The sequence below is a fragment of the Centroberyx gerrardi genome, chromosome 1 (assembly GCF_048128805.1).
Source record: "Centroberyx gerrardi isolate f3 chromosome 1, fCenGer3.hap1.cur.20231027, whole genome shotgun sequence".
Classification (NCBI taxonomy): Eukaryota; Metazoa; Chordata; class Actinopteri; order Beryciformes; family Berycidae; genus Centroberyx; species Centroberyx gerrardi.
The window spans coordinates 2073092-2086958 of record NC_135997.1 but is presented as its reverse complement, the minus strand read 5'-3'; positions in this window follow the sequence as shown (position 1 = coordinate 2086958).

Here is a 13867-nt window from a genome sequence, read left to right as displayed (position 1 = left end):
AAGTCCCTCCGCACAGACACACATTTAGTTCCAGTGAGCCTCAGTTGTGTTCCTTGCCAGTTTCCTTGGGACAGAGTGTGATTCCAGCTATTATCCATGGCCACGGTTCTCCCTGACATGTTTCCCATCGTCTTGCCTTTGTGTCTATGGCTTTATGGAGTTTACAGTCTTCCCTCTGAGGCTGATACAGTGGGGAGAGCGGAGACTAATTGATCAAGGGAGAAGCAAATCTCGGTGTCACAGTCTGGGAGTCCGGCCCTATTAGCTTTACGACCTGTGTCCAACCAGCACAGCCTGCGCAGATACAGCAGGCTCTGACAGCCTCTCAGATCCCACCAGATGTATGGGAAATTACAGCTACCATTTGTTGTTGGGGGGTGTTTTGCCAAAAAAAGAGAGCCGCATAGTTTTCCTCATGCACCTCCTTGAAGTAAATCCACAGCGATCATCCGTGCAATCTGAGAAACTGAATTTTCTGCGTGTCAGTTATTTGCAAATAATTAATGTTATATGGAAGGTTTACAGTTTGTGAAGGAGGGCCTGTGATTGGACGGTTAGGATGAGCTGGCAAACAGGCAATCATGGTATAATGAAAGATTTACAGAATAATGACACATATGTTCCAATTTTACACCATTCATTGGACTGGGACAATATTTCAAGGATTAGAGATGACAGGCCAGATAGGTTGTCTCCTGAGTCTAGGGATCATGGCTGTATTCACATGCAAAGAGACTACACACACATACACACACACACACACACACTTTGAACACAATGTATTTGCTCTTCTTTCATATGAAAATTCATTATTAATGACCGTCCGGCACAAAATATTGATCACAATCAGCCGTTGTCACCCAACAATTCACAACTTGAGGACGATAACGGCATCAACTGCGCACAGAAATCTAATTAATAAAACCACTATCAATTCATGCGCTAGTGCAACATCTGACAAAGAGAGGAGAGCGAAGAATGCATGAGAGCAAGAGACAGTTGGCAAGGGTTGCCAGTTGAGAAAGCTCTATTCAGTTCCTCCGAGACCCTTCATACTTGCAGAGGAGATGACAAAGAGCACCAGTTAATTAGCAAGAAGTAGCATCTCAAGGAGGACTGTGAAGAAAACCGCCATTCATCCTGCGGTCACCTCTCCCTTATGAGAAAGAGCGGGGTGGGGGGGGGGGGGGGGGGGAGCGAGGAGAGCGGAGAGCCCGGCTGTCTGCATGGGGCTGCCTTGCTTGATTTAATTTGGACAGTCATTCCTTTAATTTGCAAGGTCATTGTATCTAATGGAGAGTTTCTATTGAGGCCGGCAAACAAGCGAAGGCCTTGGAGTGCAAGTCAACGACGTCCCTTCTGTCTGCTGGATGAGACGCAGCCGCAGAGGAGGAAGGAGGATGAGAGGAGAAGAATAAAGAGGAGAGGGGGGATTTGGAGAGAGGATGAAGTTTTAATTAAGGCACTTCTCCATTTCTAAGCAGCCTAATTTAGCCATAGTTCCTCACAAGTGTATGAGATGATTGAAACAGAGGTGAGGGAGCGGGCTGGAGGGGCTTAAAGTATCTTTTTAGGGTAGCCTATATTAGATCTATTGTTCAGATAGGATTTGAAGTGCGTGAATGCGTCATTAAAAAGAAAATAACAGTTGAAAAAAAGAAGAAGAAAAAAAAAACGATAAGCATTTGCACTAATCAGCAGGCCCACTTTCCCCCCGAGAAAACAGAACTGAACAAAACCTTTCCCTTCTACTTGGAAAATTCACCATTTCACCAAGTTTCATTTTAAAGTGTGTAACACCAGGTAGCAACTTTGATGTTTCTCATGGCTGAAAGAGCAAAATTTAAAATTCCAGCTAATGTAAAGACCGGAGGAATTAATCATTTACCGTCGGACGAGCAGCAGAAGGGCAACAGCTTGCAGATAAATCTCTGACAGAGGGAACCTGGTTGGCTTAAATGCTGTTTTTGTTTCACTTGTTTAAATAGAGGCTTGATCAGAGTAAAGAAGTCCCCGAGGTGCAGAGGCTGAGGTGGGGACAAAGAGAGGTGCGGGCCGCTCCGCGCGCCGCTCCCAGAGGAATATGCAAAGCCTGGCACCTCCACACTAAAACTGAATTTGAATGGCTTAAACCCGGCAGCACCATAAGGAGGCAACATTCAGTATCTCCGGCCGCTTGGCTTTACATATAAAGGTTAGAAAATGTAAATGTATAGCGGTGACTGGGAGGTGAGGGGGTTTAAGTATATGGAAATGCGAGTGTGTATAGCAGCATAGGGGTTATTATAGGGAGAGAGGAAGTTTAATTAACAATATAATAAATAATACTGTAAAAACGTTCTTTTAAATCTCTCTTATGCATGAAGAGAGAGAGGGAAAAGGGGGAGAAAAAAAGGGAGAGTTGAGTTCATTCCCTGTGACAGACAGTGTCAATCAAACCGCTGTGTGGAAAGAGACACCGCCCCGGTCTTTGGCTCTTTGACGGCCCATTGACTCTCTGTTCGTCTTCACTGCACTGTTCTACATTTAAATTTCCCCCGCTTTACTCAACAAAAATATAACATCGACTTCCATTACATTTCTTTTCCTTTCTCCTGGAAACTACACTACCAGTGAAAAGTTTGGACACACCACATTTTTCTTTATTTTCACTATTTTCCACATTTTAGAATAATAGTAAAGACATCAAAACGATGAAATAACACAAACGGAATTATGCAGTGACCAAAACAGTGTTAAACAAATCAAAACTATCTTATATTTTAGATTCTTTAAAGCAGCCGCCCTTTGCCTTGATGGAAAGGCAAAGGCTTTGGAAAGAAATTCATACATAGGATCAACTTCACTATTTATATTTGTCTAAGAAACACATTTCAAGCATTTAAGCAGAAGCCCTTAGATCAAAATGGCTTTAAGAGAATGAAAAACATAGAACATTCAATCAGGTGGTGTACTGTATCTGTTCCTCCATCATCAGTCTGCTCGGCCTGCAGAGACCAAAGTGTCACATCTATTCTTCCTGAAGTCAGGAAACTGCTGACAGGAGCCACAACAGCTAACCAGCCTTTAGAGTCGCAGGCTAATGGTTAGCCTGCGAGGAGAACATCAGCACTTCAGCATCTATCTCTTTCAGACGTCAGCAGGAAGGAAGGGGAGGAAAAGACAGACTGTCAACACTTCTGACTCCTGTCAGTCTGATCAGCTGTCAGACGCTCTGGAGGAGAGCCAACCAATCACAGTCCTCACTGTAGTGGAGGAACATGCAGGTCTGCCATGTCATGTGCTCCCAATACGCAATACGTTATTATTTGGAAAAGAAGCCAGTAATATGAATGGAAATTAGTATCAGTAATTAGAAATACTTTTAATAAAATAAACAGAAATACAATGGAAAAAGTTAAACAAATACTACTATCCACAAATATGTATTATTTATATTGGTGATTATTGATACTAATCTCCCTGAGAAAAGTAAGTATTCATAATGAGATAAATAATGACTATATAAGAGATTAGTTCTGAATATAAGCAAATATAAGCATCATGCCCACAATAGTCAATTTGGAAATCTTGACTGTCCATTTTGTGAGTGATGAATGTTTGTAAGCATAAAGAGATGGGGGGGGGGGGGGGGGGGGGACTTTAAAAAAAGAAAGTGTGGAGACTTTTTTGGGGAAGGGAGGGGTATGTGTGTGTGAGTGTGTGTGTGTGTGTGTGTGTGGTGGGGGGGGGGGGGTGTAGGCGGCTTTGGGGAGTTGTGCTCAAATCCCCGGAAAATTCAAAGTGAGAGAGTGGTGGAGGGGGTGGATCTGGCCAGAGGAGGGGTGGAGCAGGGGGGGGGGGGTGGGGGTGTGTGGTGGTGGGGGGTGATGTATGGAAGCGTAAGAGTAAGAGTTTATTCACTGGCGTCTGAGGGGAGCTTTTCAGAGCCAGTGAGTGAGTGTCTATAGCGGGGCAATCAACCATAGGACTAGGAGGCTTTATCTCTAAAATACAACCCCCCGTCTCCCCCCCCCACCCCATCCCACCCCGCTCCACCCTTCAAACGCACACACACACACACACACACACACACACACACACACACCCTCCCTGGTACCTGTGAGAGCCTCTCATGTGCGGCTAAGGGTGCCATTGAGGGAGACAGGAGGGAGAATGGCCCGCGAGGGACAAACAATCCTGAGGAGTCTATCATTCTGTGTGGTGTTGTCTTAGGCGCTGAATAGAGCCAGCGTGACCCCCCCCCCAAAACTCCCCCCACACCCCTCCTCTAACCCAGACCCCCCCCCCCCACCTCCCTATCGCCAACCATCCTGCCATTAAGTGCCTCATCGTCAACTTCACTTTCACAAACAAGCTACTATCTCTCTCTCTCGATGCTCTATAGAGAAAGCCATGGAGTTCTCCTTTTCATATAAATAGTGATGGGATGATATATCGAAATTCAATATATCGCAATACAAAAATGTGACAATACGTTAGCTCCATTTTATTCTGTTGTAGTAATCACAAATGAGACACTTGACCATCACCAAATTATATTATTGTCACTTTGTAATGACATTTTTAAATTGTTGTTTACATTCTAGCAGCCAGTGGCATGCTAGAAAGATTTGTGTCTCAGAAATAAACAGAATTCTGCACAGTCAGACTTGATTGAACTTTGAACTTTTATTTATTACATCGTATCGTGGTTGTATTGAATCCTGAACATACTGCGTATCGAATCGTATCGTGAGATAAGCAGATCTTGAGTTTTCAAAACAGCCATATTCGGGCCAAAATGTGCTTTGTTATGGTTTGCTATTGATTCTTATATAATAAATAAAATACTTAAAGGAAGGAAATGCCATAAGTGTTTTAATGACGATCAAAAGTTCAATCACAGTGCTAGAATGACTGTGGAAATATCATAGTGATACCTTGGATTATGTATTTACACCCCCTTTATGTTTGACTGATCACTAATTGTCTTGTAGCATTACATTGCTAGTATGGTGATGAATGGTAAGAATGGTAAGATGCCCCAGTTTCCTTGAAATGTCCTGATCTAGACTAGTCATATTCATAATATTGCAATTGACTGTTGTTTAAAATTAGAATTTAAACATCTCAGCTTTCAAAACATCCCTGCATGACTTTCCCTAGGCCCAATTTCTGTACAACTGTTAGATTTTCAAAATCACCCAAGGAAACAGCAGTTAGAATTATATTTACACTTTTCAATTTTTTGGCCTTCTATTGCTGCATTCCAGAGATACTAGAAAGTCAGAAATTTCAAGTTCCTACTTGGAAAAATGCAATGGAACAGAATGCAATGGCCTTCAAGTTGAAGTTCCAAGTAGGAAACTTGAACAAGATTTCTCAACCCAAGGTTTTCCCGAGATGCGGTTATCTGGTGTCGTGTAAGCGCTGTAAACACTACACATCATTACTTTTAACATGTTCATAATCCTCAAAATACACTTTGATTTGCAGCATTACATGAATATAAATCTATCAAACTACCTGTGTGGTAAATGGTTCAACATATAAATTCAAAAAGTAAAGTTGTGCTCACAGTTAGCTAACATTCTATGCTAGCCAGCTAGCTAACGTTGCCAAATATCACTGACATAACATTAGCTGGTGCCTGGGAGCAGAATTTTGCAGTGGGTAAATTAAGTCTTGCAGGTGTTTGTGTTTCTTCCTTGATTTTTCCAAGCTGGACCACCGGAACGCACGAGGGGAACATCCGACTTTCCACTTGGAACGCAGCGTTATATCCCCCCAAATTTCTAGAGGTAAATACGCTTATTTCGCTCACGGACTCAAGGCACCAAGGTCCTACTTTCCGTCGTCTAAACGTCTCCGTGGAGCTGCTGCTGCTGGCCGCTGTGTGGGAAAGGCGAGCACACCATGACTCATCCAGACATATGGTCCTCTGATTCCCCTCGCCATGCCTGATCTGTCTGCAGCATCTGTTGCCATGTCCGCCACACAGACACTGTGACCAACAGCCGTGCGTGTGTGTGTGTGTGTGTGTGTGTGCGTGTGTGTTAGTGTAAATGACAGAGGGCCAGGGGGGCACGCAGGCTGGGTGCTGGGGGTACGGGGAGGGCACGGGGCTGGTGGTCGATGGGGTGTGGGGGAAGGTGGGGGGGGGGGGTACGAGGGCACCAGAAGGGCGGAAAGAGAAAGGCAGAGAATACAGTCATTACCCACCCAGGGCTATTCCTCTCTGGCCCATTAGCTGCTGGCGGCCGTGACCAATTGGGTTTTGTCGCTCCTAGCAGGGTCATCCAGTGGTGGTCTGGGCCTTTTCTATAATGGACGCTCACTCAGCCGTCTTCACACAAAACCTTTAAGAGGGAAAGAAATTCTCTCCCTTACTCTCTCCTCTCTCTCTCTCTCTCTCTCTCTCTCTCTCTCTCTCGGTATAAAAAGACCCAGTCAGGCAAGAGAGAGAAAGAGTGAAAAGTGATCATGAAAAGAGATTTGTTGCGATGTGAGGCGCGTAGGGAAGTGATCGTTTAGCCACACGTGGGGTGAAGGGACTCCATGGTGGTGGGTCTTGTTAACCCTCTTGACTCTTATGCCAGAAAACCAAATCAAATTGTTCCATGCCTCAAAGTCCGAGGATGTGGGTCCTTGTGGGAAAAGCTCACCGCTTCGCAACTGGCTGTGTGTGTAATTTCAAAGTGGAAAGGAGGAATTTGAATGGGCCATAGCAGATTATCCAATGTGTATGAACACTGATCCTTGAACTCAGACGGTTAAAACGGTGCCATTGAAACAGGGAGGATGTTTCTGTTTCTATTTTGAATCCAGAAACAGGTGAGAGAGAGGCAACAAAGCACAGAAGTTCATCTTTAATCGAAGTGATTGAGACGAATGAATTTCATTTGTGTTACATCAGATTCCCGTACTGAAATCAAGCTCTCCGTTCTAAGTGAACTTTCAGATTTCTAATTGGAGGAATATTAGCATCGGATCGCTGTTGTCGCGTGAAAACCTCGTAACTCCCAATTTTGGTGATTTTCATGTTTTCACTTCAATTAAAAGATCTTTCCTCCGGGTTGAGAAAATTCTCTGACCTCTTCGGCTGATGAAACCTTTTCAAAACCCATTGTTTCAACTCAAAAATTCATGGTGGTCAAGCTGAAAACAAGGCTGTTTTTCTTAGGTCCTGAAAATTTGAAATTGTGGACATACAAGGTTTTCACCCGAATGCGGTACAACTTAGATTTAAATAAGTGTGCGCATCTAAATACATATACTATCCAATATGGGTTGTGTATCCCTGTATGTGTGTCTGTGTGTGGGTGTGTTTTTTTGTCCAGTCCAAAGCATAATAAAAGGCCAGTTAGCCACCTAGCGGGCTACTAATTCTCCATGTCAAATACAATGGCTGCAATTATATGGTAATCAGTGTTGGTGGCTCATACCTTTCTGCTGCTTTCTGTGAGTGTGTGTCTGGCCAAGCTGCTCCTCAGGGAGACGGTTAGTCACGGCTTATTATTGACCCATTAGACACCCGTCACACTGCCAGAAAGAAACCAGTCAGCTCACAGACTGCGCTGCATTCACTTAACAACAATAACCAGCGATACTGAAAATGAAGTTAATCATTTTTGTATCTACGGACACAGTGAGCGAACTGTCCCGCTGCCAGACAGTCATTCAGATTGTTTTCTGTGCATCATGTTGCTGTAAATATGAAATTATATTTGTCAGATTTCCTTCTGCCGCTCGGGAAAAAGTTCTCGATTGTTGACAGTTTGCTCCTGAAGCTTTATTACAATCTAAAAGCACAAAAGGGGAATAGATTTTGTCACTCAAAGCACATGAACTGAGCCTGTGGAGATATTAGCTCATTCAAAATGCGTTCAGATTGTTGACGGTTTGCTCCTGAGGCTCTATTATAATCTAAAAAGTACAAAAAGATAGATTTTGTCACTCAAAACACTTAATAAGTCATAATATGAAGTGAGCCTGTGCAGATATTATTTCTTCCAAGTTCATTCGAAATGCGTTCAGAAGCAAGTTCTCTCCCGTCGCTTCTTCTCTGCGTTGTATAATCGACAAATGTGTTGTTTTGATATAATCCCCCAGATCTGTCAACTCTAAAGCTTGCCCTCTGGCCCCCCAACACCCCCCCGCCCCCACCCCCACCCCCCCCAACAACACACCCACACAGACCCCTCTGCCACCTCCTCTCCCCTCCCCTGCAAAGCAAAGCTCTCTTTGTTAACCTAATGTGCTTTTACCAGTTGCTTTCTGCCAGGGAGACATCTGCTGTGTGCAACCAGTCAATATTGTGAGGACAGTTCAAAGCGGCCAGTTCATTATCTGTGTCAGCTTAACAACCCGAAGGTAGCGGTCTGAGGGACACAGGGGGGACAATGTGTGGGGACACAATGGACTCCTCATTAACCAGTGATTTATCATGATGGGATGCCCAGTTCAACCTTTGCCCCCCCACCCCCCCATACCTCTAGAAAGGGATCTTATTGTTTGGCAAAGAAGAGAGAACTGTGAAAGTGGGGTTGAAAGCGAAATGATATAGTTAAAAAGTCAAATGAAAAGTAAAAGTGAAAGAAAATCCATCCATAACTGAAGTGTGTCCCTCGCGAAAGTGTGTGTGAGATGGAGGTTAGCGAGGATCAACACGCACAAACTTTTGAGCATTTTTTTTAATAGTGAAACTAATAAAGCAGGAGCTGATAGCCAAACAGGAGCTGACGGTCAAAATGTGGCTCTTTCACTTATTGTCACTTTTACCACATTTGATTTCATTGCGATTCCCTCCTCAAGGTTTTAAGAGTTTTACTATTAAACGGCTGAATGTGGCGACGTTTTGGCTTGTTCAAAACCCCCAAACTCTTCCTCTTGTCCTGATTTGTGAGAAAACCAGCGGCCCCAAATTGTCGTCTTCACACATTAACACACAATCTGATTCACACATTGACTCCGACCGTAAAAATTAGCCTTGCAACAGACACACCCTCCCTTTCCCCGAGTCAGGCTTTATGAAAGTCAAATATCTCGGTCATGATGATATCATACATGTCAGAGAGCCGCTAAAGATGCGCCATGCATGCATATGCAGGGAGATCATAGTCCAGCTTCACCCATTCTGCCCTCGGAGCGGCGGAGGCTCCTCTCGCACATAAAGGCTGTATAATGAGCGTTTAATGTATGGCTTCTCAAAATGCAAGAGAAAGGGGAATATTCAACGTGGCCCATGTGGTGGTTTTGTAAAGCTGCTGCACTAAGGAACACACCCCCTTTTCGCTTTCTCCTTTTCCATCCTTTCCATGCCCCCCCCCCTCCCCTCCTCCATCCCTCCTCCTCCCCCCCTTTCTGAATCCATTTGCTTAAATCAATCTCACAGGAGGCGGTCGTGGATAATGTACCAGCCAGGGTTTGTAAACCGTTTTGTTAACAATGCATTTTTGAAAAGAAAAGAAAAGAGGAGGAGAGAGGAGAGAGATAAAGCGAGACAGAGAGAGAGTGAGAGAAGGAAAGAGAGAGAGAGAGAGGGAGAGGAATGGGCAGAAGGGCAGTGAAAGAAGAACAGTTGGGTGGGTGTGGTGTGCGGAGCTGTTTAGGACGGGGCCTGCCGATGGGTGACACCCCTGTCCCATCTCCTCCTCCGCCCCTCCGCCCCCCCTCCAACAGCCAAAGCCTGCATCCGCCCAATTCGGTCCAGTCCTCGCTTTAGTCACACCACCTGCCTTCACCATTCTTCACCATACACCCACCCGTCCTGTGACAGGGGCAACAGACGGAATAAACCCCCTAACTTACCCTCAACACCCCCACAAACACACACACACACACACACACATACACACACACACTGACAGAGCTAGTGTTCCTTTTAAGGGATTATAGTGATCAATAATAACCAATCAGAGGTGCTCATGTTCAATTTCTCAATCACATGTCATTATTCTGCTCAGTGGTGACAGGAGAAAGGAACACAGTATGACTAATCAGTTCTTCAATAAATAAGACGAAGAAGAAACCATATTTTCGATAAAGTCACAGCTCAGTTTTACTTATTTTGTTTTTATCAAACCTTATTAACTAGAAGACACTTGGTAGAGCTCAAACCTGTGCCAACGCTGAACAATTGTCCAACTCACAAAGCTGCAGCCTCCGTAACGGTTTCTGTTCGTTTATCGTTTGTCTTCTAGGTTTGATTTTCGGACAAAAATAGCACGTGAACACAACGCTGTTTAGCAGCCGACTTGGAAGTCCTTGGATGTCGGACTTTTCCCACCAGCACATGAACGCAGCATAATAGTTATGACCAGGAAACGATGATCGTCTAATGGCAGAAATCCCAGATCCAGATCACCACCAAAATCCAATCAACTGATTCTTGGACCAAGAGCGATCTGTTCATCAAACTTCAGCCAAATCTGTTTGGAACTTTTTTAGATATTTTGCTAATAAACAGACAAACAGACAGGTGAAAACATAACTTCCTTGCAAGAGTGTTTCACATACACACACACACACACACACACACAAGGTGGGAGCTGCCCAGTACAACCACAGTCACGTACTAAGGGCTACTGAGCAGCTTCACTGCAGTTGTAAGGAGTTCGGTGCCTTGCTCATGGGAACCTGGATGGTAGTTACTGAGGAAGGGGGGGAACACTTGTTTCCCAGCCAGTTTGAGGAAACAAACCAGCAACCTTCTGGTCACAAGTCTGTTTAATACTTTAAACATGTTATCTAAATATACACAGCAAAATTGTGTAAAATTCAACACCATTCCAGTGTCTCTATGAGTCCACATCCATCAGTTAATTTAACACTAGAAATAGTTTTGACCAGCCAGCCCAGAGACACATCAGATCTATGATTGGACAAACAACTCTCAATCAACACCAGTCAACTCAAAATAATTCTCACTGAAAATTCAACATTTATGATCACCGGAAAATTTGCTGTGTACTTCACACAATAATCATCTACTTCTGCTTCCTAACAGCTGGTTTAAGGGTTAGTTAAAATTATTCCCGTGCCTTGATTTTTCCGTTTGTCTGCTCAGGCTGTAAGCAACGGGGTCAACTGCTATTGTACAAGTTAGTTGTGACACATCCTATCTGCGGGGACCTGTTCATCGTGCCCCACTACTTTGCCTATCAAAGCCTCTTTTAGCCTGAGGAAGCCTGGGTTAGTTTGACACCATATTCCCTGAGGTCCTTCTCAGATCTCCACCAAAGCACCCATTACTGGATCATAAGCTGCACATCCAGGCTCTGCTGGACAGGAATCCCCAGTAGAGTCCCGCGGTTCGGGGCTGATTTGCAACATAAGCCCCCCTGTGATTGCCCATTAGCCCCAGTCCCCACTGACTGGAGCTAGCAGGGTAGCATGTGTAGCTCCCACTCGCCTCTCTGCACTGCCATTGAAGGTTTGCAACCATTACTTTCCTTAATTGGCAGTGAGGGGTATTAGGCAAGGTCGTGGCTACAGGGAATTGATGGTGACATCTGATCTGATGTCCACTTAAAATGAAGACAATGTTGAGTCCTCCTGCGCTGACAGAGGAGTATTCCACAGGGAAGAAGATCAGGATCTGCTGATCAGATGATTGATGGGTTTTTACACTAACAGCCTCCTGCATCGAGCCGGACACGAGGTGAGATCACCAGAGGTGGGGACTCGAGTCACATGACTTGGACTCGAGTCAGACTCAAGTCACAGTTTTAATTGCTTGAGACTTGACTTGATGCATGAAGAGAAGACTTGAGACTTGACTTGACTTGGGTTCTGGTGACTTGGGACTTGACTCTGACTTGTACTCTGATGACTTGAAAAGGTTTCTAAAGTCTTGACTTGAGATCTTGTGTTTGTGTAAACGACTTAGATTGAAAGTGATGAGATTTGTTCCAGCAGACGACTGAATTTAAATTCTGTTTTCTGAATTTGTATGGAATGATTGAATTTATTGAAGTTGAAACTGATTATAGAAATCAAACTCATGATGCTCTGACCAAGTTTTTATCCTATTAAAACCATATTGCATTGAAAAGTTGACTTTTATTAAATTGATACTGGACTCTTGATTTGTTCTGACTTGACTTGCTGTTCTACATTTAGACTTGAGACTTGACAATAATGACATGGACTTGACTTGATAATCTACATTTAGACTTGGGACTTGATTTGAGACTTGTGCCTCAAGACTTGAGACTGACTTGGGACTCGAGCGAAGTTGACTTGGTCACACCTTTGGAGATGAACCACAGTAGAAAAGTTCACATTGTTGCATTTTTGTATTTTGTTCATTTAGGTTCCCACTGACCAATTACAAGTGAACCAGAGCTTGTAGACAAAAGTCACATGGACTCACAAGTAGCTTGTTTATTGGACAGTTTTGGTGACCTGTCATCCCATCAGGTTAGAGATTTTGGCGGCGAGGGGGATTGAAAATAAATCTGATTCCAGTCCCAGTAACTTTAGCTATAAGCATGATGGACTTGTCTGTGTTTTTTTCTGTATTTGACTTTCTCCAGCTGTCATCAGTAGCCAGATTACTGTGCTTGTTTCCCAACTGATGTGATTTTGTTTCATGAACAGTTCCAGCTGGCAAGTGCAAAATAGATGAGAAGTTGATTCCAGCCATTCAAAGCTTCAAAGTTCTCTACAACTTTTATTTGAAAGATGACATGAATAAACATCTCAAAAACGATGCTTGGAGAACGGTTGCATCCATCATTGGGGTCAATGGAAAAATATGAATTCATTTTATTGTGTTTCTGTTTATTTTCAATTAATGCTGCCAAATTAGCGTTTGCTGGCTTTGTTAACTCATCAAAACGATGTAACATTATATACCAAAGCAGCGAAAAATCCATGATTTGCCTGTTCAAAACTTCACAAGATCACTACACAGATGCAGTCAGAGCCTCTCGCCTGGCCACCATCAGTCGGGGGACTATCACACTGTCACACGGGGGATGAGCGTGTCTGCCTGTGGTCTGCAGATGAGAGGGAACAGGCACTGAGTGTGGTCCGACAACAGCTCTTCTCAATCAACCCTGGAGACCCCGGCCAGCTCTCTCCCTTTTACCAGCGAACCCTCAACACGGCTCGCTGTGTTTACACACGCTGATTAGTTTGGTAAGTGTACAGAATGTCCCGAGCGCGGTGATCTCTGAATCAATGTGCCCCTCTGTCCCATCCTTTATCTCTCCATGCCTCTGTCCCTTCTTTCACAAAAGCCAGAGATCCTCTTGGAATCGGAGAGAGAAATTAGGGGATCAGAGTCGGCCGAGTCCTGAGCAAACAGACAGAGCTAATGGACCGGCCGCCTTCTCCTCCCCTCAAATTATTAGCGGGGCGAGGGAATGTAGCCAGTCCAGTCATGATGTTAATGCTGAAGCTCGCTAATCCCTTACACACACACAGGCCTTGCACTCGCTGATACACACACGGCTGCCGGCTAATCACTCCACCACCCAGGCAGTGGGAGAGACTGCGAGAGCAAAGGAATGAGACTGAGAGTACACACACACACACACACACACAAACACACACTCATAAAAAGACACACTCATACATGTGCACACAGACGAACACACATAAACGGACACATGAACACAGTCACAGAGTCGAACACATACACACGCAAGAGTTCTCGAAGAAGAAAAATAATAAGGCCTTAAAAGTTTTTGAAAATGGATGGATGGCCTTGAAAGTACTTGATTTTTTATGAAAAATGCATCAATAGCGCTCTCATTCTAGGATCAAGACTTCACATTCTGAGGAAAACCCTGTGATGGTGGCTTAGTGGTCTAAGGCAGTGGTTCTTTACTTTTTTGGCTTGTGAAACTCCTTAAAACAAAACGATGTCTACTCG